General features: G+C 41.2%; 1 long non-coding RNA gene across 1 annotated transcript; it reads left to right on the forward strand.

Annotated features, from left to right (window-relative positions):
* The first annotated feature begins 8,139 nt into the window (after nucleotides 1-8,139).
* On the forward strand, nucleotides 8,140-12,342 carry LOC112105020. Its single transcript, XR_002907965.2, has 3 exons — nucleotides 8,140-8,212; nucleotides 11,225-11,334; nucleotides 12,254-12,342. It is a non-coding gene; the product is annotated as an uncharacterized LOC112105020 (long non-coding RNA).
* The last annotated feature ends 9,404 nt before the right edge of the window (nucleotides 12,343-21,746 follow it).

Raw genomic sequence — 21,746 nt, forward strand, 5'->3', positions numbered from 1 at the left:
GTTGTGACAAAATAACAATGGAAATTCCACATTTCTCCTGCCTTCCTCTGCTCACTTTTCTTAGTTGAGGTTTCTGAGAAGTGCATCATTTTAGACAGTGTCTGCATCCTAGAGCCTTTACAGTGATGCTTCAGATGAGGAAAAGGTACTGAGACTATTCTGTTAAATGGATTCCTCCTTGTGACAATGGAGAGAGGGAAAATTTCAGTCCTGATAATATGTTGGGTATATCTGCAGTTTAATATATAATCGAATCATGAGTGCCATAGACTTGCATTCAATTCCTGAGCTACTAAAGTAGCAGTGTATGGAAAACACTATCTTTTTTTTCTTATATAGATGTCAGAGGGTTGTGATGGGCAACTCCTCCTCCTTCCACGAGTTTTCACTTTTAGAATTGCACAAGAATCGATCCTGTCTTCATCCCTTTTCAACATTTATACGAGACTTCTTGGACAATTTGTTATGTGCTACAAGTTCCAATGCCATCAATACACAGACAACAACTAGCTTTAAGTCTTAGTTCCAATGAATCTAGTCACATAAAAAGATATGCTGATTCTTGTCTAGACCCCAGCATACTCTAAAACTGAATGAGCAAGGTTGAAAGGTTTTGTTTTTGTTTTGCTTTTTTAAGTTTAATTGAAAAACTGTTTGATGCAAAAAATCCCAACCAACCAACCAAAAAAAACCCAACAACAACCCACCACCCAAAGTCCAAAGAAACACATAAAACCCTACAACCTTTTGAGTATTTTATACTCACATACCCTTTCCATTTTTATTGGATCCTAGGTTATCTGGTGGGGCTGCCCAGATATAGGTTCTTCACCACAAACCTCCCCAAATAATTTCCTTCCTCTGAAAGTTGTCTTTGATCATTTGTTGCATCCTATCTAGCCATTTTAGCTGCCATGGTGATAGACTTCAACAGCAACTGATTTTACTTAAATATATATGGAATCTTTACAATAGGATAAGTTAATCTCTTCATTTCAACTTTTATAGTTCTTCTTCGAGTGATTGCACATGTGCGTTCCACTCTAAGTGTGTGCATGCCCTGAGCACAGTCACCAGAAAAATTTCCCTCAGTGGTACCCATCAGGGCAGCTCGAATGCCTTCTGGTGCCGCACACTCATAGGACTGGCATAAAGCACCCCGCTGATCCCGTGCCCCCTCAGTTCCTGTGACAGTTGCTGGAACTGTTATCCTTGCTTTGGCAAGCTCTCTCAGTTGACTCAGGTACTTATGCAGGTACCATTGAGTCTGGTACCGGATGAGACTACATCTGCGATGTAGTATGGTACGTACACTATCTCAGTGCTGATCTCGCCAGAGGCATTTGCTGCTGCCAGAGACTTTCTATCACTGTTGATACCAGTATCACTGGCAGTACAAAAGTCAGCAGTATCAGTGCCGGTGATCAGGAAGGAACCCATTGGTTCCGGTCACTGTTCAGTACCAGCCCTTCGGTACCATCTTCACCACTGCACCCGTCTCTGGCACTGGTGGGATCCACACCTCCACGGTCACCGGATAGAGTCATTGTCTTCTGAGTCGGAGGTCTAGTCTTACTCCTCTTGTTCGAGGAGTCATCCCCGCTGCTCCCCCAGACACTCCTACCCTTCCATGGACCTGGAACAGGGGTAGCATTGAGTGCATGGTCAGGTCATCATTGGGGACCTATGCTTGTCCAGTGGACATTTTGGAACCCATGGGGTTTCTCCCCAGTTTCCGGAGCTTACTCTAGGTGCTCCTGTTCGGCGGCCTCAGAACGAAGGGCATCGCCATCTAATCCAACTGCAACCGGGCTGGACTCAGGTACTGAGCCTGGCACAGAATTACAGGAGACTGCTCAATGGGATCCTGCCAGGAAGAAAGAAAGGGAGAATGTCCTCAACTGGTGCTGTCCTCCTCCTCCTCCCCTGACGAGGCTGTTTCAGGAGCGGGCGTGTCACATCTTTCGGATGACTATAAGGCTCACCGAGAGTTGTTGAAAAGGGTGGCCTTAAATCTGGGCATACAGGTGGAGTTAATGAAAGAATCCTCCCACAGCTTAGTTGACATTTTAGCTGCTGTGAGCACTTCAAGGGTAGCCCTGCCTCTCAATGAGGCCATTATGGACCTTGTTAAAGCCTTGTGTCAGACCCCTGCATCCCTCCCATTTCAAAAAGTGTCACAGTCACAATAAAAATTGCCCCCCCCATGGGGTAACATAAATCTGTCAGAAAAGGGCTGAGCGAAAGTACTTTGTTTCTGCCTAGGGTTATGAGTTCTTGTACACCCTTATCCCTCTCCGTCCCCCGGGAGCCCTGGTAGTATCCAGTGCCAGTGAAAGAGAACTACAGGGTCATCAGAGTGAAACCCCAAAAGCAAAGGACGCCAAGAAATTGGATTTGTTCAGTAGAAAAGTTTATTCTACTAGGGGGTTACAACTCAGGATTACAAACCAGCAGGTGCTGCTGGGCAGATATGATTTCAACATGTGGGATTCCATGCAGAAGTTCAAGAACTTGCTCCCACAAGAGGCCAGGCAAGAGTTCTCTTTATTGGTGGATGAGGGAAAATCAGTAGCGAGGGCATTGTTGCAAGCTGCTTTGGATGCGTCTGACTTGGTGGCCAGGTCCATGGCTTTGGCAGTGGCTATGCGCAGGAGTTCATGGCTTCAGTCCTCAGGTCTCCCGCAGAAGGTCCAGCAAACCCTTCAGCACCTACTTTTTGAGGGAATTTTTCAGAACAGACTGATGTGAAGCTTCATGGGTTAAAAGACTCCAGGGAGACCCTTAAGTCACTTGGCTTGTACACACCAGCAACTTCAAGGAAGCACAACAGGCCCCAACAGCTTGTTTGATATTCTGTCCATCATGATCCACAGAGAAAAGAAGCAGGGAATTTCGATGTAGGTCAGCACCTCTTCTACTTCAACGTCAAAGCCTGCCCCACCCAGACATCCAAGGGGTTCTAAACAAGTGTTTTGATGGGACACTGAGGACTCTGTACCAGTTCCCAGGATGCTAAGCCCTTTTTCTCTTTTGTTTACAAACTGACTTTCCCTCTTCTTCTGTGCAGGGTCCCGTATCACCATGGACCGTTGGGTGTTGAGCATGGTGGAAGTGGGACATACCCTCCAGTTTATTTCCCTCCTCCTTCCTCCCCTCCGTCCCCATCCTTCTCCAGGGACCCCTCTCATGAAGAACTTCTGGTCCAAGAAGTTCAATCTCTCCTTTGGGTGGGAGTTGTGGAAGAGGTTCCATAGAATTTAAGGGGGAAGGGGCTCTACTCCCATTATTTCCAATCCCAAAAGCCAAGGGAGGTCCCTCACTGATTCTAGACCTGCGCAAACTTAACAGAAAATAAAGTTCCACATGGTCACCCTGGCATCCATTATCCCCTCCCTGGATCCCGAGGACTGGTACACTACCCTCGATTTAAGACACACATTTGTTCATATATAGATGTACCAAGATCACAGAAGGTTCCTCAGATCTGTAATGAACCACTCGCATTGCCAATTCATGGTCCTCCCGTTCAGCCTGTCTGCAGCTCCATGGGTGTTTACAAAATGTATGCCAGTAGTGTCAGTCTTCCTGAGGATGTTAGGGATGCAGGTCTACCCTTATCTGGATGACTGACTAATCAAGGGCCGGTCCAGGGCTCAGGTAGCATCCAGCGTTCAACTCATCCAGTCACCGTTCAAGGCCCTAGGCCTTCTTATAAATGGGGAGAAATCTACCCTCACTCTGGTGCAGAGGATAGAGTTTATTGGCGTGGTGTTCGACTCTACTCAGGTCAGGACCTACCTCCCAGAGGGAAGTTTCCAGTCAATCACATTCCTGATAACACACCTCAAAGGTCATCCCATCACAACAACCCAAAATTACATGAGGCTTTTAGGGCACATGGCTTCATGCACTTATGTGGTACAATGTGCCAGGTTACACCTCAGGTCCCTCCAGATGTGGTTGGCCTCAGTGTACTCCCCAAACCGCCACCATCTGGACACTACACTCACAGTATCTCCATAGGGTCCTTGTCTCCCTCAATTGGTGGTTGGATCCTCTCACTGTTTGTGCAGGTGTTCCTTTTATATGCCCTCACTTGACAATGGCTCTAGTCGCAGGCGCAAAATGAGCTGGCAGATTGCCTCAGCAGGACTTTTTCCAGTTACCACAAGTGGTCCCTTTGTCCAGATGTGGTGAGGGGCGTTTTCAAGAAGTGGCGGATTCCCCAGACAGACCAATTTGCAATCCAGTACAATAGAACGTGTCATCAATTCTGCTCCCTACATGGCCACAGTCTGGGGGCTATCATGGATGTCTTTCTGCTACCATGGACAAAACACCTTTACTACGCTTTCCCTCCCATCCCGCTCTTGCATGGAGTACTGTTAAAAATCAAGTGGGACCAAGACTGGGTCATTCTGATAGCCCTAGCATGGCCCTGTCACACTGGTTCGCCACTCTGCAATGCTTCTCAGTAGTGACCCCAATCCCACTTCCATTACACCCAGACCTGATCTCTAAGGATCACGGTTCGCTGCTCCATGTGAACCTGAGCTCCCCTCCCTAACAGGCTGGAAGCTTCATGACTAAATCCCAGAGAGCAGGCTTGCTCGGAGTAGGTTTGTCAGGTCCTACTAGGTAATAGGAAGCCTCCACCAGGGCTACTTACCTTTCAAAATGGAAGTGGTTTTCTGTCTGGGCATCCCAACACAGTGTCTCGCCCACGCGGTCATCCTTACAAGAAATTCTCAAGTATCTATTGCACCTGAAGCTGCAAGGCTTAGCTATCTCCTCTATCAAGATTCACCTTGCAGCAAGATCAGCCTTCCACTCCTGGTTGGATAACCGGTCCTTGTTTCCACATAACATGACTGTTCGATTCCTGAAGGGCCTAGAAAGGCTTTGCCCTCAAGTAAGAGAGCCAGTTCCTCCCTGGCACCTGAACTTGGTCTTATTAAAGCTCATGGGCCCTCCATTTAAACCATTGGCAATGTGCTTCTTATTGTATCTGTCCTGAAAAGTGGTTTTCTTAGGCCATGTCTACACTACACAGTTTTGTCGGCAAAAGGCAGCTTTTCTCGACAAAACAGTGGAGGTGTACACACTATGATGCCCCTCCCATCGACAAAACTCTCCTGCTTTGCTGACTTGATGAGAGGCATAGAGCTTTTTACAGCAAAGTTAGATTGACACAGCATCAGTGTAAACGCTGCATCTGTTACGTCAGCGTAACTGGCCTGCAGGAGGTATCGCACAATGCCCACCATGACCGCTCTGCTCACTGTTTTGAACTCTGCTGCTTTGCATCCAGCTACACAAGCATGCGCCCCTCTCCTCTCAAAGCTCCCCTTTCAAATTTTGAAACTGCTCAGCGTGGAGAACTCACATAGCTACTAACCAGCTGAGCATGCTGGCTCTTGGCAGCAAACAAACTCCTGCCTGGACTACAGGGGAGGGGTTGGGTCTCTTGGTCTGTGGGGAAAAGATGCTGTGGGAGAACTTGAGGGAATCACGGAATCAAAACATTAATGCGGAATCCCGTTCTCCTCAGCACTAGGACCGCAGCGGCAGGCAGGCAGGACGAAGTGCTCCTGGGGCGGAGAGAGACTGCTTTGCTGTGCAGAGCCAGAGAGTGAGGCAGGGGCTGATGTCGGATGTCCCCTTCTACTGCTGGTGTACCAGTCTCCATTGAGCTGGGGTGGGGGAACGGGGACACTAACTGTCTGTACACCAGCTTCTGCCTCAGGATTGGTTGCTTCCAGCTGCTGTCTGAACTTAAAGAGACAGTGTGCCAACACAGTCACTCGCCCCCAACACACACACTTCCCCAACACGCTGTCTCTCTCTCACACATACACACTCCCCCCCAACACACACATACACTCCCTGTCACGCACTCCTCCCCCCCCCATACACACGTACACAGTTTTGTGGGCTTCTTGTGTTAGTGTTCAGCCATGTCAGTTTGGTCATATTACCGAGTGCTACTTTTAAAAGTGATTTCAAATTTGTTACTTTTTGGGCACACACAACAATCATTACAAGGTTCATAGCACAGTGCAAGCAAACAATGCCAGGCTCAGCACACTACAGCAACACACATTATTGTGGCTCATTGTTAATATGCTCCATCAAGGCATTCCCCAGCCGAATAGCCCCCCAATGGGCTCCTTTTATAGCCTTGTGTTCATAATGCACAGCACAATACTGAACAGCAATGCAGGAACCATGTTTTCTGACAGAGATGGCTGGTTTGCAGGTTACCAGGGCACTTGAAAAGCAGCTGGCAATCTAGTAGGATGCCCATGGAATGATGGAATTGAGAAACCCTCATCATGTGACGCTGTACCTGCTCCATGAGGCATTGCAAACCCTTCCCAAAGCACCCTGTGTCCAGTTGCACAGTAGGATAGCTACCCACAGTGCACTGCTCTCTGTCGATGCAAGAGCTGCTATTGTGGATGCGCTCCACCAACACAAGGAGCATAGTGTGGACATCCAACAGCCGTTTAATTATAGTGGTGGCTGTATGTCAGCATAACTTGCGTTGACAAAACTCTGTAGTGTAGCCAAGGCCTATGTGGCCATCAATTTGGCCAGAAGGGTCTCGGAGCTCCGTGACCTCACATCTAGAGCCTCTGTACACCCCTTTAAAAATAAGGTGCAGTTACATCCTCACCACAGTTTCCTCCCAAAAGTGGTTTCGCAATTTCATAGCAATCAAGCAATCTACCTTCCTGTCTTTTACCCGAAGCCACATGCAAATAGGAAGAAACAGTGCCTTCACTCACTGGGCGTTAGATGAGCCGTAGTTTTCTACATAGAAAGTACTAAACCATTCCGAAAGTCCATCCAACTTGTTCGTAGTGGTAGCAGGCAGGATGAAGAGTCTCCCAATCTTCACAGACAATTTTGTCCTGGATCACTTCATGCATTTGTACTTGTTACAGTCAAGTGGGTGTTCTGCCTTCGGCTATCCTGACTGCTCATTCCACAAACTTGCAAGATTCTTCAGCAGCATACCTAGTGCAGATTCAGAATATTTGTAAAGCAGCAACCTGGTCATCGGTGCGCACATTCTCCTCCCACTATGCCATCACTCAGCAGTCCAGAGATGATTGGAAATTTGGTTAGCTGTCCTGCAATCAGTGTGACCATGAACTCCAATCCCTCCACCTAATCAACTGTTGGGAGTTACTTAGAGTGGAATGCATATGTGCAATCACTCGAAGAAGAAAAAATGGTAACTAACCTTCCATAACTGTTTTTCTTCATGATATGTTGCATCATAACCCACCCTCCTGCCCTCGACATTGGAGTTTCTGGAAAGGAGGTGTGGAGTCGGCTGGGAACTTTATACCGGTGCTATGAGCGCGGTGCACCAGAGAGCACTCAAGCTGCCCCAACTGGTACCACTGAGGGAAAATTTTTCAGCAGCTGTGCTCAGGGCACATACACACACACCTACAGTGGAATGGACATGTGCAACACATCTCAAAGAACAACAGTTATGGAAGTTAGTAACCATTTTTTAAAATATTTTTGACCAAATACTAGGCAGCATGGACAGCTTAATATAAGAGATACTAATTGCTACCCAGTGACTTCTATTATAATTTCCAAAAGAAATAGGCTTTTATACCCTGGAGACTGTTTTTATAGACATAGAGTTGACTTGACACATATTTTATTTCCATACCTTGGAGATCACTTGCCACTCTCCAGACAATTACAGATGGGATTTGAGATCACAGAAACGATTAATTTACAAAGCAGTGTGGGTAGTCAGGGAGGATGTATGAGTTTGTAGCGTTGAACATTGACCAGTTGGCAAACAAAAGATAGGGCTGAGCTGTCCACAGATGGATCGTGAGGCACAGGGTTAGTAAATATGGATTCTGGAGAGAAAGAACATGGACTGAGGAAGCTGTGTGTTTCAGAAGATGATAGAATGGGTCTGATTTAGGGAGACTAGAGTCAATTTTTTATTAATAGCTAGTGGCAAGGTCAAAAGATGAGGAGAAACATAAAATAGTATAAGATATTTATGTTGAGAGTTCCTAGAGATTAAATGAGATTATAAATGGGTAGGTCAGCAGCTGCTATAATTTATCCATTCTTTATTTTCAGCAAGAAACATTATCCTCCTGTCCTGGACCCTACCGGATCACATTCAATCCTGGACTAAACAGATGTAATTCCTATTAAAGTAAATAGTAACTGCAAGCTTATTACATGGTTGAATTTTATCTATGTTTTTTAGAGGCTTTAACCCCAACATACTGACCAAAGTGTTCCTATTTTGGGTAAGTAATAAAGTGTATTTACAGTACACCCTGAGACTTATGAACACTTTGGGAATGGAAATGTTTGCAACTCTGAACGAAACGTTATGGTTGTTCTTTCAAAAGTTTACAGCTGAACATTGATTTATACAGCTTTGAAACTTTACTCTGCAGAAGCAAAATGCTGCTTTTAACTATCCTAATTTAAATGAAAGAAGCACAGAAACAGTTTCCTTACCTTGTCAAATCTTTTTTTAAACTTTCTCTTCCTTTTTTTTAGTAGTTTAAATGAAAGAAGCACAGAAACAGTTTCCTTACCTTGTCTAATCTTTTTTAAACTTTCTCTTCATTTTTTTTTAGTAGTTTATATTTAACACAGTACTGTACTGTATTTCCTTTTTTAAAATTATGATTATTATTATTATTTTATTTTGGTCTCTGCTGCTGCTTGATTGAGTACTTCCGGTTCCAAATGAGGTGTGTGGTTGACCAGTCAGTTTGTAACTCTGGAGTTCATAACTCTGAGGTTATACTGTACTGTGAATATGAAAATTTGACCAAGTTTGACAATTATTCTCCCGCTTGCTACTAGTAAGGAAATATGAAGCCAGCAGCAGCTAAGTAGAAATGATGTGACCTTTGTTTAATTTTTCTGCCCCTTCTGTGGAAGGGAAGCATCAGAGTGAAATTTACCAGAATAATGACAGTTCACTGCAGTTGCTGCTGAGGATCTGCTGTGGAGCAACGGAAGTAAATCAGTTCTGTCTTCATCTGTTCTAGGGTGGGAGGAATCAATAGAAGAATAATTTTTTGTTTGCTTGTTTTTAGTTGGGGCATAGTCCTGGGTATCAGAGTGTGTGAATCAGTGCACAATAACATAAATGGAGCTAGTATGTTTCTTTTATCCAGTTTTCTATTCATATTATCACACTGCATTAATTTGAATGTTGTAATCAATCAGACTTCATATTTCTTGGAAACCATGTCTTTTCTGACATGTGTTTAAGTAAATGCAACATAATGGTAGAGAATGTATTTTTTTTTTTTTTGCACTGCATATAGCATTACATTTATACATGTTGCTGTTTCCATATGAAATTGGCTAAAGAAAAACATTCTCCCCTTACACTGTGTTCTCGCTGAATTTGTATTGAAACAAACAAAACATTACTAATTCTAGTTGGTATTATGCAGTTTTATTACATATAATTGATATAATATGTGCTAACATATTACTTTTTCATTTCTGACTGCCAGGCAGGCTCTCAAAATAAAACTTATTGATAGCATGAGCGACTAAACCCTGGTTTTGACCTGACTTCAGCAACTAATCTCATTCCTTGTTTTTCTATCCTTATGGTACTTCCATCCCCCACAAATAATTAGTAACATTTGAATTCAATGATTAGTCAGGTTCTTGGAGGGAAGTTTGTTTTTCATCTAGTTAATTAATTTGGATAACGTGCAGAACCTAGAACTTGCCTTTACTGTTCTCTTTATTATACAAGCTTTTGTTGATTATTACAGTACTTGGGAAATAACATTAGCATCTATACTATAGGAATAGTTCTTTACTTGGGGAAAAAAGAGGGATATTCCAACTGATCCTGCAAAAGCCAAGTACCAAATGATGCCTTTGTATGAGTTAGATTTCCTTGCACCTTTTCTCTGTAGAGGATGACTTAACTGTACAAATATTAAACCTCTCTTTCATTTCCATTATGGTAGCCATTAGGGGCCTACCAGTAATTAGTTATGTAGTCCTTTATATCTGTAGTAGGTGAATTCAAAACTCTACCAAATCAGAATGATTGCTCTTTACGAGGTGTAAATGAATAAACAAATGCAAACCAGTGGTAGGCTCCAAGTTCGTTGCGAACTACACCTCTACCCCGATATAACGCTGTCCTCGGGAGCCAAAAAAATCTTACTGCGTTTATAGGTGAAACCGCGTTATATCGAACTTGCTTTGATCCGCCGGAGTGCGCAGCCCCGCCCCCCCGGAGTGCTGCTTGACCACGTTATATCCGAATTCATGTTATATCGGGTCGCGTTATATCGGGGTAGAGGTGTACTTATCTTCAGTAGAAATGTAACTGGTCCACAGTAAACTTTAAAGCTCCAGTAGCTTTGATATCCTTCAGTTTACTTTCTGTACTGAGGATGTATATCAGAGTAGACAATAGGCAGACTGGGGGCCAAATCCGGACCACCAGATGCTTTTGAACGAATGGTATAATATAATTATATGGCAACTAATCAAAGGTGTGTGGGAACCTTGCAAAAGGGACAAGGATCCTACCCTAAAGAGTTTGCAATCCAGAGTTTGAATGAATGATAGTGAGAGCAAACTAAAGGGGGAAATAGGATAGATTTGGACTGGGTCATATAAATTATATGATGTGGTGACACAGTGAGTTATGATTCAATTAGTAAACGAATGTATTAATTTTATTCACCTCTTCTAGGCTTTGTGGCAGAAATTAGTTTAAGAAAGGATTTTGTATGAGGAAAAGATGGTTGCTTGGCAAACAGTCTTTGAATTGTACAGGAGTTAAAATTTGTCTTGGTCAGTTTCCAAAAGCTATATCCTGAAGGAAACTGGGTTACTAATACACTATAGAACCTTCAGCCTCTAGTTCAGTCTAAACTTCTAATAAAAGTAAGAAATCTTCTTTCTGTTTTTTAGCAGTTGCTTGGGGCTACTCTTTCAAAAGTTTGATTTCTGTTTTATTTTGATAAATATTGTGTTACCATGTGCATTTGTTGAGTGCTTAGAAAAATTAGAAGTGTAAAAATATGTAGAAAATTGGCCAATAGAGCTTGATGGGGTAAGGAAAATGTGGATTATGACCTGTGGTAAATATTGGTATTTTGGAATGGATCTCAAGATAACTTTTAAAGCCTTGATTTTATATGTATTATTCTCATTGCAGGTAAAACTAAGGATTCTACAATCCCGCGCAGATGGTCTGAGTGATCAGAAGCTAATGAAAATATTGCTTATTTGGATCCTAAACTGCTGAAAGCTGACCAGATAATTAATGTAAGAGCCTTGGTAGTGAATTGCTATATATTAACTTTTTTTGTAATTTTTTTTATTATAGCTAAGCTTATTGAGTCTTTAGTTGCTTACTAAATTATTTTTATACTTTTGTGTCAATTTTTATATCTATATATAAATTTATTTAAAAATATTGCTTATTTAGTTAGGTTTTCATTTTAAAATCTATTATTGTTATTGACTCTCAAAATAGTCCCTAAATTAGATTAATCACCATTCTTATTTCCTCCCCCCAAAACTATTTTCAGAAGAGTGGTTGCACTACATTTGGAAATTCAAATACAGTAAGAGCTACAAGAATGATTGAAGGTTTGAAAACCTACCTCACAGTGAGACACTAACGAAACTCAATAGATTTAGCTCGACAGTGAGGAGGTTAAGAGGTGACTTGATTATAGTCTGTAGATACCTACACTGGGAAAAGATTTCTGATAGTAGAGAGTTCTTTAATATAGCAAAAGCATAACAAGATCAAATGACAGGAAGTGAAGCTAGACAAATTCAAACTTGAAATAAGGTGCAAATATTTTACAGAGCGTATATAACCATTGGAACAAATTATGTAGCGATTTGGGGGTGAGGGGGTGGGGGGCGATTCTCTATCACTTGAATTCTCTAAAAGGTGTGCGCTAGCTCAGCCAGGAGTTTTGGATTTGATGCCGGTCTCATGTAGGAAGTCAGACTAGATTATCACAATACTCTCTTAAATCTTAAAATCTATGAATCACTATGTGATTTAAAAAGCAACAAAGAGTCCTGTGACACCTTATAGTCTAACAGATGTACTGGAGCATAAGCTTTCGTGGGTGAATACCCACTTTGTCAGACGCATGCGAAAGCTTATGCTCCAATACATCTGTTAGTCTATAGGTGCCACAGGACTCTGTGTTGCTTTTTACAGATCCAGACTAACACGGCTACCCCTCTGATATGTGATTTAAGTGGACCACAAAATGGCAGATCTGGAGAGAAGAAAGGTGAGTAATAAGGGGAAAAGTGACCTCAATATCAGATGGTCTACAAAGCCATTTTGCAGGCTCTGTTTGTGCACACTGCACTGAAGAATGAGGGAATGGCTGTAGCACCAGAGACTTTCTCTCTATACTAAGAATCCCCTCCTCAGAGGCAGGGCCTTTTCCAAGAAGACCTCATCCTCCCTTCAGAGTTATCCTGCTAAGGAGTTTATAAAGCACATCTCCTTTCAAATATCACTGAAAATGCTTGGAATCTATAGATTCACAAAAGCCTCCTCACTAAAATCTAGGTTAATATATAACTGAAATGGTTGTTGTGAAAGAATTTTCAGGAAAGAACTGCATTAAAATATTTCCTGTTACAGACCAAGAGGGTAAACACAAAATTCCACACACAAGAACATCTTCCTCTTTCTCTGATGATTCTTTCCAAAGGTATTTAAAAAAAAAAAAAAAAAACTACAGTGAAATTTTCAGAAGAGGGAGTGTTAAAGCTCAGGTTTATGTCATGAGGACTGATTCTAATTTATTATCATTCAAGGGATTTCTTCCTCTTTTCCTGAAGACTGATTTGTGTTCTATATACTGTAGATTGTACAATGGGGCTGATTGAGATGACCTTATGATAGTTTGTTGACACAATCTTGGACATACTCATCTTCTGCTAAATGAGATTTCTCTATGTTAAAGTCATCACAGATAATGATTCTTGTTTCCCTTGAAAACATAGTGGTCTTGGAATGGCTACTTTGGAGAACAACGGGTCAGTTAATTGAGCTTCCATAAATTATATTGGGTTTCAACTACAAGTTAGAAAATTTCTCATCAGCACTCATTTATACCAACTTCCTGACATTCTGTCACAGCTATCATCTTAAAAACCACCACCACCACCCACCCCCCCCCCCCCCCCCCCCCCCCCCCCCACACACACTTAGTTATAGAGCTGGACCGCTTAAGAACTTGTGACAAAAGTAGAAAATTCCTTTTGAAAGGAAGGCTTAAATCAGCAGCCATTGGCATGAGGGCCATATCCTATATCATATAGTTACTGCAGGTACCTCCTTAACCTGGACCTTATAGTAGTGTCATTCTCAAAATGAAGCTAGAAAAGGAGACTATAAAACAATTGAAATCTCTCAAATCTGCTTGTTCTCCTTCATATGAAGCAACTCTCACGATGTTTGCAAAGTGTTTTGGGATTCTTGTATAGAGTATGCTAGGTAAGTGCCAACATATTATAATTATAATGACTGTTGCTTTCTTTGCCTCCGAGTATCTCTATTATGTAAAGCCAGGCCCAGTGAATGTGTAGTTTAGAGCTCTAAATACTGATCAAGCTCTTAAGGAAATTCCTGGAAAAAGAGTGGAAAGATTGTTCTTTTTGTGATTCCTTCAGAGATTCAAGTTACATTTGAAAATTCCAAACTATCACCGACTGACAATCCGTAGGCCATTTTCTGCTACAGACTCCAGGAAATAGTTCTCTAACTATTCCAGCTACAGGTCTTTCTTGGCTGTTTGGGGAAAATAGTCAATAATAATGCTTAACCAACTATACAGCATATTCTAACTTCGAAGTGCTTTACAAATATTAATCTTTACAACTCAACATTAAAGTAAATTGTTCTATTCCTTTTTTACAGATGAAAGTACTAAGGCAGAAGGATTAAAGTGTACATATTAAAAAGTGCATATACAAAAGTATGCTTGCATTTCTGTATATGTTAAACCTACCTCTTGGGGGAATTCTGCACCACTGTGCAATGCAGGATTTGCACAAAATTAATGTTCTGCACAGAGTTTCATTTTTTCCCCACAGAATTGGTGCTGAAGAGCCGCTGGCTGCTGCTAGGGTGTGGGTGAGCTGCAGTTCCCAGGTTTGCCGGTCCTGCTCGGTGACATGGTGCAGCTGGGATCCCGTGGGGAGAAGCAAGAGCAAGGCACCGCTGCTTTCTGGGAAGAGAGAGACTGAGAGTAAGGGGAGCATCTGCAGAGGAGGGGGCGTGACTCGAGCTGTTCCAGGGGCAGCTGAACCTTTACATTATGCGCCCCCCACCCCAACAGCAGATACGGGTCGTCTCTGCCTGGCAAGACAGTAATGAAGCTGTACAGAACAAAGCCTGCGGCTGGGCTTTGGGGGGGAGAGGCGAAGCAAGCCCCGTGGCTGGGCTGTCAGGGGAGGGGGTGTGAGTGTCTGGCCCTGCAGCTGGGCTCTGGGGGGGAAGGGGGTGTGGGTGACTGGGTTGGAGGGGTCCACGCAGCCCCCTCCAGCACCTCCCAAATGCCCCCTCCCAGTACACACACACCCCTCCAGCATCCCCAAATACAGTCTCCAAGTACTAGATTGCTAAAAACTTGTGAATATTTCATTGTTGCATAATTTTTTACATGGTTCCATTTTATGCAGACTGGAGGCAGCATGCTTGTGACCCTGAGAGGCCCTACTGGAAGTGCCTCCTGGGAAAGGGTTCACTGTCATATAACAGTGTGACCCAGAGACCCCAGTATTCACACCCTACACGATATTGTTATAATCTTTGTATCAAATATGCCTCGTGAGATATCACTTGAAAATTAATAACTCATTGATCATTAATATTCTTGTTAATGTATGTATGCATTGTGTATTAAGAGTTATGGCTATATGTTGAAATTATAACTAAAATGTGCTTAAACTAAAACTTATAACTAAAATGTGCTTAAAGGCATGTCATGGGGAGTTTGTGAACAAGTCTTTCCTAAACAAAGGAATGTGGGTTTACCTCAATTTACATATACGCAGAAAACAGGACCATCAAGACAGCAGGGAGAGGAGATTTCAGGAAAAGGAACAATTTGCCTTTTAGCAAACATAAGCGGAGGGATGGGAAACAGCACGGAGCTTACTTTACCATGAGAATCCATGTCACCTTCCTTACAGCTTGTATAAACTTTACTTTGAGGTTTAACCCTCATAAGAATGAATTTCAAAGGTTCATGAGTATAAAAAAAATACTCAGAAAACCCCAAGTTATCTCTTCCACCTAAGAAGACAAAAGGTACAGCACTTCTGGGCATCTGAAAGAGAACCTCACCAAGGTGGGGGTCAGCCACCATCTTGCTGGAAGACTGTGGATGAGAAAAGCCATCTTGAACAAAGCCTGTACCTTAGTAAATTAAGGTTTAGACTTTAGGCGTGTGTTTTCACTTTTATTTGCTTGTAATCATTTCTAACTTCATCTCTCATACCTGAACTCACTTAAAAGCCTGTCTTCTTTTGTTAATAAACTTGATTTACTATTAAACTAAGCCACTTCAAATAAATTTGAATTAAAGTGAATGTTAACTCCAGCTAATGTGGCAAGCTGGTGGGGTTTGTCCCTTTAAAGGAGAAAACGGATCTTATTACTCCTCTGAATGTTATAGGGGTGGGCTGGACACTACAGAGCACAGAGGTTTGGTAAGGTCGGGACTGGGGGCGTTTTGGGGTCATTTGCTTATGTTAACAGGTCTGGTAAAGATAAAAGTATGTCTCTGATAACTGCTGGCAGGTTTTTGGATTCAAAGTGATTGAATCAGAACAGGGAGCCACAAGTAGCAGAAGCATCTTGGAGAACTCAAGGTTATAAAACAAGCAGTGACACAACCTCTCACTGGTCTGAATTGCATCTCAGAACGTGACAAACAGCAGCTTCTGTCAGGCCTGACAAACTCACTACACCTAATATGTTGCTCTTATGGTATGTATCTGTAAATAATATTGTGTAAGGTATCAGTTGAAAGCTTATATCATACTGCTCATCATAATCATTGTGCGATGTATGTATGGGTAACAATTAAAAAGTTGTATGTGTATACTGAGAATATGTTTAAACCAAACATACCAGGCAGGGTCGATAGACAAGGTTTTTCTTAGGCAAAGGAATGTTGGTTTACCTGTCTGTCTATGTTTCTGGGGTAAATTGAGCATGATAAAAGCCAACACAAAGCAAGCTTTGTTTGCATGCTAAGTCAACAGGAAAAGCCATTAAAGGTTTTCTGGATTATAAAAAGAAGGGGACCGAACTTCTGGGTTATCCATAACTGAGTTAACAAAGTAGTAAGAGCCTTCCGTATACATGATTGGTGGATCCCCAGCCATGTGGGCTAGTGACTTTGAGCTGTGGCTTTAGGTGAAAAACCACCTTAGACAAGACTGTAGCTGGTTAAGTTAAGTTTTAGTCACTAGAAAGCAAGTTATACTTTCATTTTATTTGTAACAATTTGCTGTTTCTGTTCTCTTTGGTTAGTATCGCTTAAATCTTTATTCACTTTTAAAAAACTTATTCTTGGTTTTACTATAAATTCATCTCAGTTCTGTAATATTAAAGTAAAGTGTGAATCCTCAGCTAAGCTAACAGGCTGGTATGTGTACTGTCCTTTGGAGACAGCAGATTTGGTGATTTCTGAGAGCGTCCACTGATGGGGGCTGAATACTGCAGTGGAAGGCTCTTTGACAAGGTTCAGGAACTGGGGTGCACCAAGTGTTACTTGTAAGGCAAAGTAAGGGCTGTTAATGTCCCAAAGAGTTTGTCTGACAGGCTAACCGACTAGGCTGACAGGGAATTATTAGTTTAGTACCAGCAAAACTCTCTTTTACTAAGGCAGAGAACTAACAAGGTCACAGTTCTGGATGCCCTGAGAAAACGTCATATTGGTCTAGTAGTTACGGTAGATATGAGGTCAATTTTCTCTTCCTGACTCTGCAAGTGACTTGCTGCTATGACCTTGACAAATCACTTAACCTCTCCATGCCTAAATTCTCCAATATGAAAATAGGAATAATATACTTAATATTCTTTTTATAATGCTTTGAGATCCGTGGATGAATGTTTCTATGTAAGTGCAGGGTAGTAGTAATAGTAATTATGTATGTACAGTCATCCACTTGGAAATACATTTTTGTGGCTTTGCTACTTCCACGTCCTATCTTTAAGGGGAGTACTGGTGTGAACATCATCTTCAGCCTATACCCTAGGAGATTGTTCCTGATTTGAAGAACATATTTAAAGCTCTCTCATAATGGAGAAAATATTACATATAAATAACATTTCAATTTTTATGTATAAAATTAATATTTCACTCACAAACATGCATCACTTGATGTAATTGGCCTTGTTATTTACAGTTGAAAGTACATCATTCTGTATTGTAATTTAGTGGCCGTTTTTGTGAACAGAACTTCTATGTATGACATCACTGGCATTTAACTGGCTACTAATAAAAACATAAACATTGCTATTTGTAAGCCTATATTACAGGTTTCTGTACATTATATTTCATCATATAGCCTATCACAACTTTTTATAGTTCAGTACATTGCAAAAACATTGTATTGCATTACCTTAAAAAAACCAGTGTGTTAGCAGTACTTTAGGAATGCTGTAACATAATACATTTTAAGATTGCTAGGATAAGGAAAGAAAATTAAGCAGGGGACCTGAAAGTAGGGTTTAAATAATTTATCAGATACCTACCAGCTAAAGGACTCTAGGTAGAGGTTGATGATTAAAATGAGGATGAAATGGAGATTCGTACGGTAAGATCCAGGGACAGTGCCCTTATGAAAAGCGCAAAATGGGGAGGACACTGGTATTTCTACCATATCCTGTTTCTGGTTGTGGATTCTGTCTTTCATATCTGCCTTTGGCTGTTAAGTATCTTACAAATGTGAAGCTCTCTACTCCTAACTGCTGAGAAGGAGAAGAAGCTTTTTGTTTCTCGCCTTCCCCACCCTTCAGAGCCTTCTGGCTGCTGAGGGAAAAGAGTTAGTGTGCTACTCTACCTGTGCCTTAGGCCTGGTCTACACTGGGGGGGGGTCGATGTAAGATACGCAACTTCAGCTACGGGAATAGCGTAGCTGAAGTCGACGTATCTTATTTCAACGTACCCCCCGTCCTCACGGTGCAGGATCAACGGCCGCGGCTCCCCTGTCGACTCCGCTACCGCCGCTCGCCCTGGTGGAGTTCCGAAGTCGACGGGAGTGTGTTCGGGGATCGATATATCGTGTCTAGATATATCTGCTTATTGGGTTCTTCTCCTCACTGAATAACTCAAGTACTTGCCTCTGCTGCTGCTCATACCTTTGCCACGCTGTGGCTACATGATTTTTTTTTTTTTAATATGTTGCTGCTTGGTAAAGCTGTGAATTATAGCAGAAGCACTCAACCTGTCTGACTGCAGTCTGCAAGTTAACACATATCAGTTTACACTTGGTTCACTGCAACCAAGCCTAGATTTTTATTTTTTTTTTTTTTTTGCATATAAAACTGATATTGTAGGTCCCCTGACTCATCAGGCCAAGTGGATGAATGAAGTTTTTCAAGCCTAAAATAAATTTTCTGTTTAGCTATTTTGGTTTTTAAATTTATCATAGTTTAAATAGTTTTTTTTTTTTTAAATACTGTGACCTGTGGCAACTTGGATTGATGCAGTCAAACATGAAGGGATGGAGTAAAGATTTTGAAGCAGAGTCCATTCCTATGGAATAAAACCAAAGACGGAAAGTGAAGTTGTAGCCGTATACTCTGGGTCTTTAGTACTAATTACAAACATGACTAATATATCTGTCATAGTTTCCATGTTTAAGTTGCTCATTTTGGTAAACTGCTTTAGCTACACTTTGAGAATAAGGTAAATAAGTACTTGTAGCTTAGTATTTATTGTTACATGGCTAAAGTATGTAGAATCTCTGCTGTACAGCAGTCTCTTGTCAATCAGTTATATTTAAATATTTATTCTTGTTCAGACTCATCTTTCCTAAGCCATCATTGCTCCTTTGCAGGGTACTTACTGATTTTCAGAATAACTCCTGGAGCACATATAGCAATGTGCAGTAATTGGGAATAAGTAATTTAAAAAAGCAATATAAAATTCCAGTTCTTTTGTGTTCTACTCTTCACAAGTGGTAATATAGAAAAGGTATATTAAATCAAATCTTTGGGGATTTATGTTGTATTCAATGGATAGTTTATTTGATGTTTGAATAAATGTTTGCCTCTGTGTGCCTTTGTTGATTATGATTTTCTTGCATATTATGAAAGCTTTTCTATAACTGCTGTTTTGCATTTTGTTTTAGGTAGGCACAAGATTCATTTGTTAGCAGATCAGTATCTCTGTGTTGTTGCTTTTTTTCATTTTGCATTTAAAAAGAAATAGTAGTGATCATCTAGGGAGATGTCTCTCTTGCTTACCTTTCGGGCTTCCAGTCTGTTAATATTAAATAACTTAAATGTTGGCATGTTTTCTCTAAAATTGCTTTTTTGTGTGCAATTCTCTTCCTCTCCCCTCCCCATTTTTGAGGAGGAAAATCATTTTTTTCATATCATTGTTTAAGGTTCAAATGAAAATATAAGAAATCTCTTTTAATCCCTCTGATTTCTCAAATAAAGAATTACTATAAACAGAAAAAAGTTAATATTTTTCAATACAGATGTGATAAATCCACATTTTTGATATTTCCTGAAACACTAAATACCAAGCTTATATCTTGTTAGAAAACAGAATATTTAATTCATTTATTCAGAGGCTTCCCCTCCCCCACACTCTTCACTGTTGTATCTGAGTATGATACAGAGGCCCACTGGGGCCAACTGCCAAAAGGATCACTGTTCTTCACAAGCAACTGCTGTCTCAGGCCTGACAAACTCACTACATCTAATACACTACTTTCATAGTATTTTTCTGTAAATGTAACATGTGAGGTCTCTACTGAAAGCTTGTGACCTATCAATACTCATAATCAGTGTGATATGTATGTATGGGTAATATGTAAGGAATAATGTAAGTATATTGAAAATTATGCTCTGATGATCTTGTAATGAAAGTGAGTCACCAGGGAATAATATGTGTTGGTGATGGCCCATTCAAGCAGGAGAAGGCTATCACCCTTCCCTGGCTAGCTGATTATGTAATGTATTACTCAGTTGTCTTTGCTCCAACCCATAAAAGCCAATGGAAAACCATCAAAGACAAACTATAAACTTTGAAACCACTTGGAAGTGAAAAGGAACAATGTGACAGTGAGGGGATTGCCCTATCTATGAATGAAGACAAAATATGGGTTGAGTATATCACAGGCTGGAGAGAGACACTCTGGATCCATTCATTGAGGAGTTACTGTGCTGAGTGTTGACACTTCTTGAAAGACTGGAACCAAGCTCCTTGGTGAGAGCAAGTGCTGAACTTTGGGGTGAGAATCTACTTTATTAAATAGTAAAGGTAACTATTAATAAATGTAGGCCCTCATTTGCATTTTATTGTTTTGTTTGTAATAATTTATTTCCATCACTCATATTTATTTCTATTTGAATCTCCATCTTGCTTCCCTTGTCAATTTATATAATGCATTGCAGTGGAAAGGTCCGTCAACATCTGAATTGATAGACCTTTTATTAGTGGATAAACAAATCACTCTTCACTCCAAGAAATGTATGTGATCCAATTAGTCTTTTGTTGACCATACACTGTGTATCTGAAAGAAGTCTAGATGATCCTCCTCCCCCCCATTCCATTTGGGATACATCAGTTATCAGAATCATGGTGGGACTCAAACTATGAAAAGGAATCTGTTGACATACATTGTGCAGGTTAAACCACCACTGGAGGAATTGTAGAATTCATTGAGGGATCTGAACTTTTTTTTCCATAGAGTGAATACGTGGTCTGTACACCAATTTGATCCAAGACTAAAGAGGTCTCATCCTGAGCCTGTTGAAGGGGGTTACATAAGCACAAGAGGCCATCTGACCTAGCAATTTTAGGAAGCTTCTTTTCAAATTTAAAGGATGAACATTCAGGTTGGAAATTAATTTGGTAAATGTTGACAAACTGTTCTTCAGGATCAAAGGCTTTTGCTGCTTTGGGGTCCAGAACCTCACCAGTGAATTCGATAGTCTGGGTCGGAACAAGATTTACTTTATTTAAATTAATAATTAGTCCTACATCTTTTCTCTGGGTTGGGACTATCTGAACTGAGTTTGTGACTTGAGCTGCTGAAGTTCCCCTTATTAACCAGTCATCTAGATAAGGATTACATTTATTCCCTGATGATGAAGATGGACAACAAAAACTAATACACACTTTGTGAAGACTCAAGGTGCCATCAAGAGTCTGAACAGGAGAACCAGTATTGTTTGCCTAGCACTGCAAAACAGAGAATCTGTACATGAAAGTATGCATCTTGCAAGTTCAGGGTACTGAACCAGTCCAAATGATCTAGAGAGAGGTATGACAGAAGTGAGTGTTATGAAAAATCTAATGTAACAAATGTACACATTTAGTTGCCTTAGGTTGAGAATCTGTCTCCAATCTTTTTTTGGAATCAGTATGTATGGAGAACAAAATACCCTCTTCACAAAGTGCGGAGGAACTACCTCTATCATACTCCATTGTAAGATT

This window comes from Terrapene carolina, unplaced genomic scaffold, assembly GCF_002925995.2.
Source record: "Terrapene carolina triunguis isolate 2854851 unplaced genomic scaffold, T_m_triunguis-2.0 Scaffold58, whole genome shotgun sequence".
Taxonomy (NCBI): Eukaryota; Metazoa; Chordata; order Testudines; family Emydidae; genus Terrapene; species Terrapene triunguis.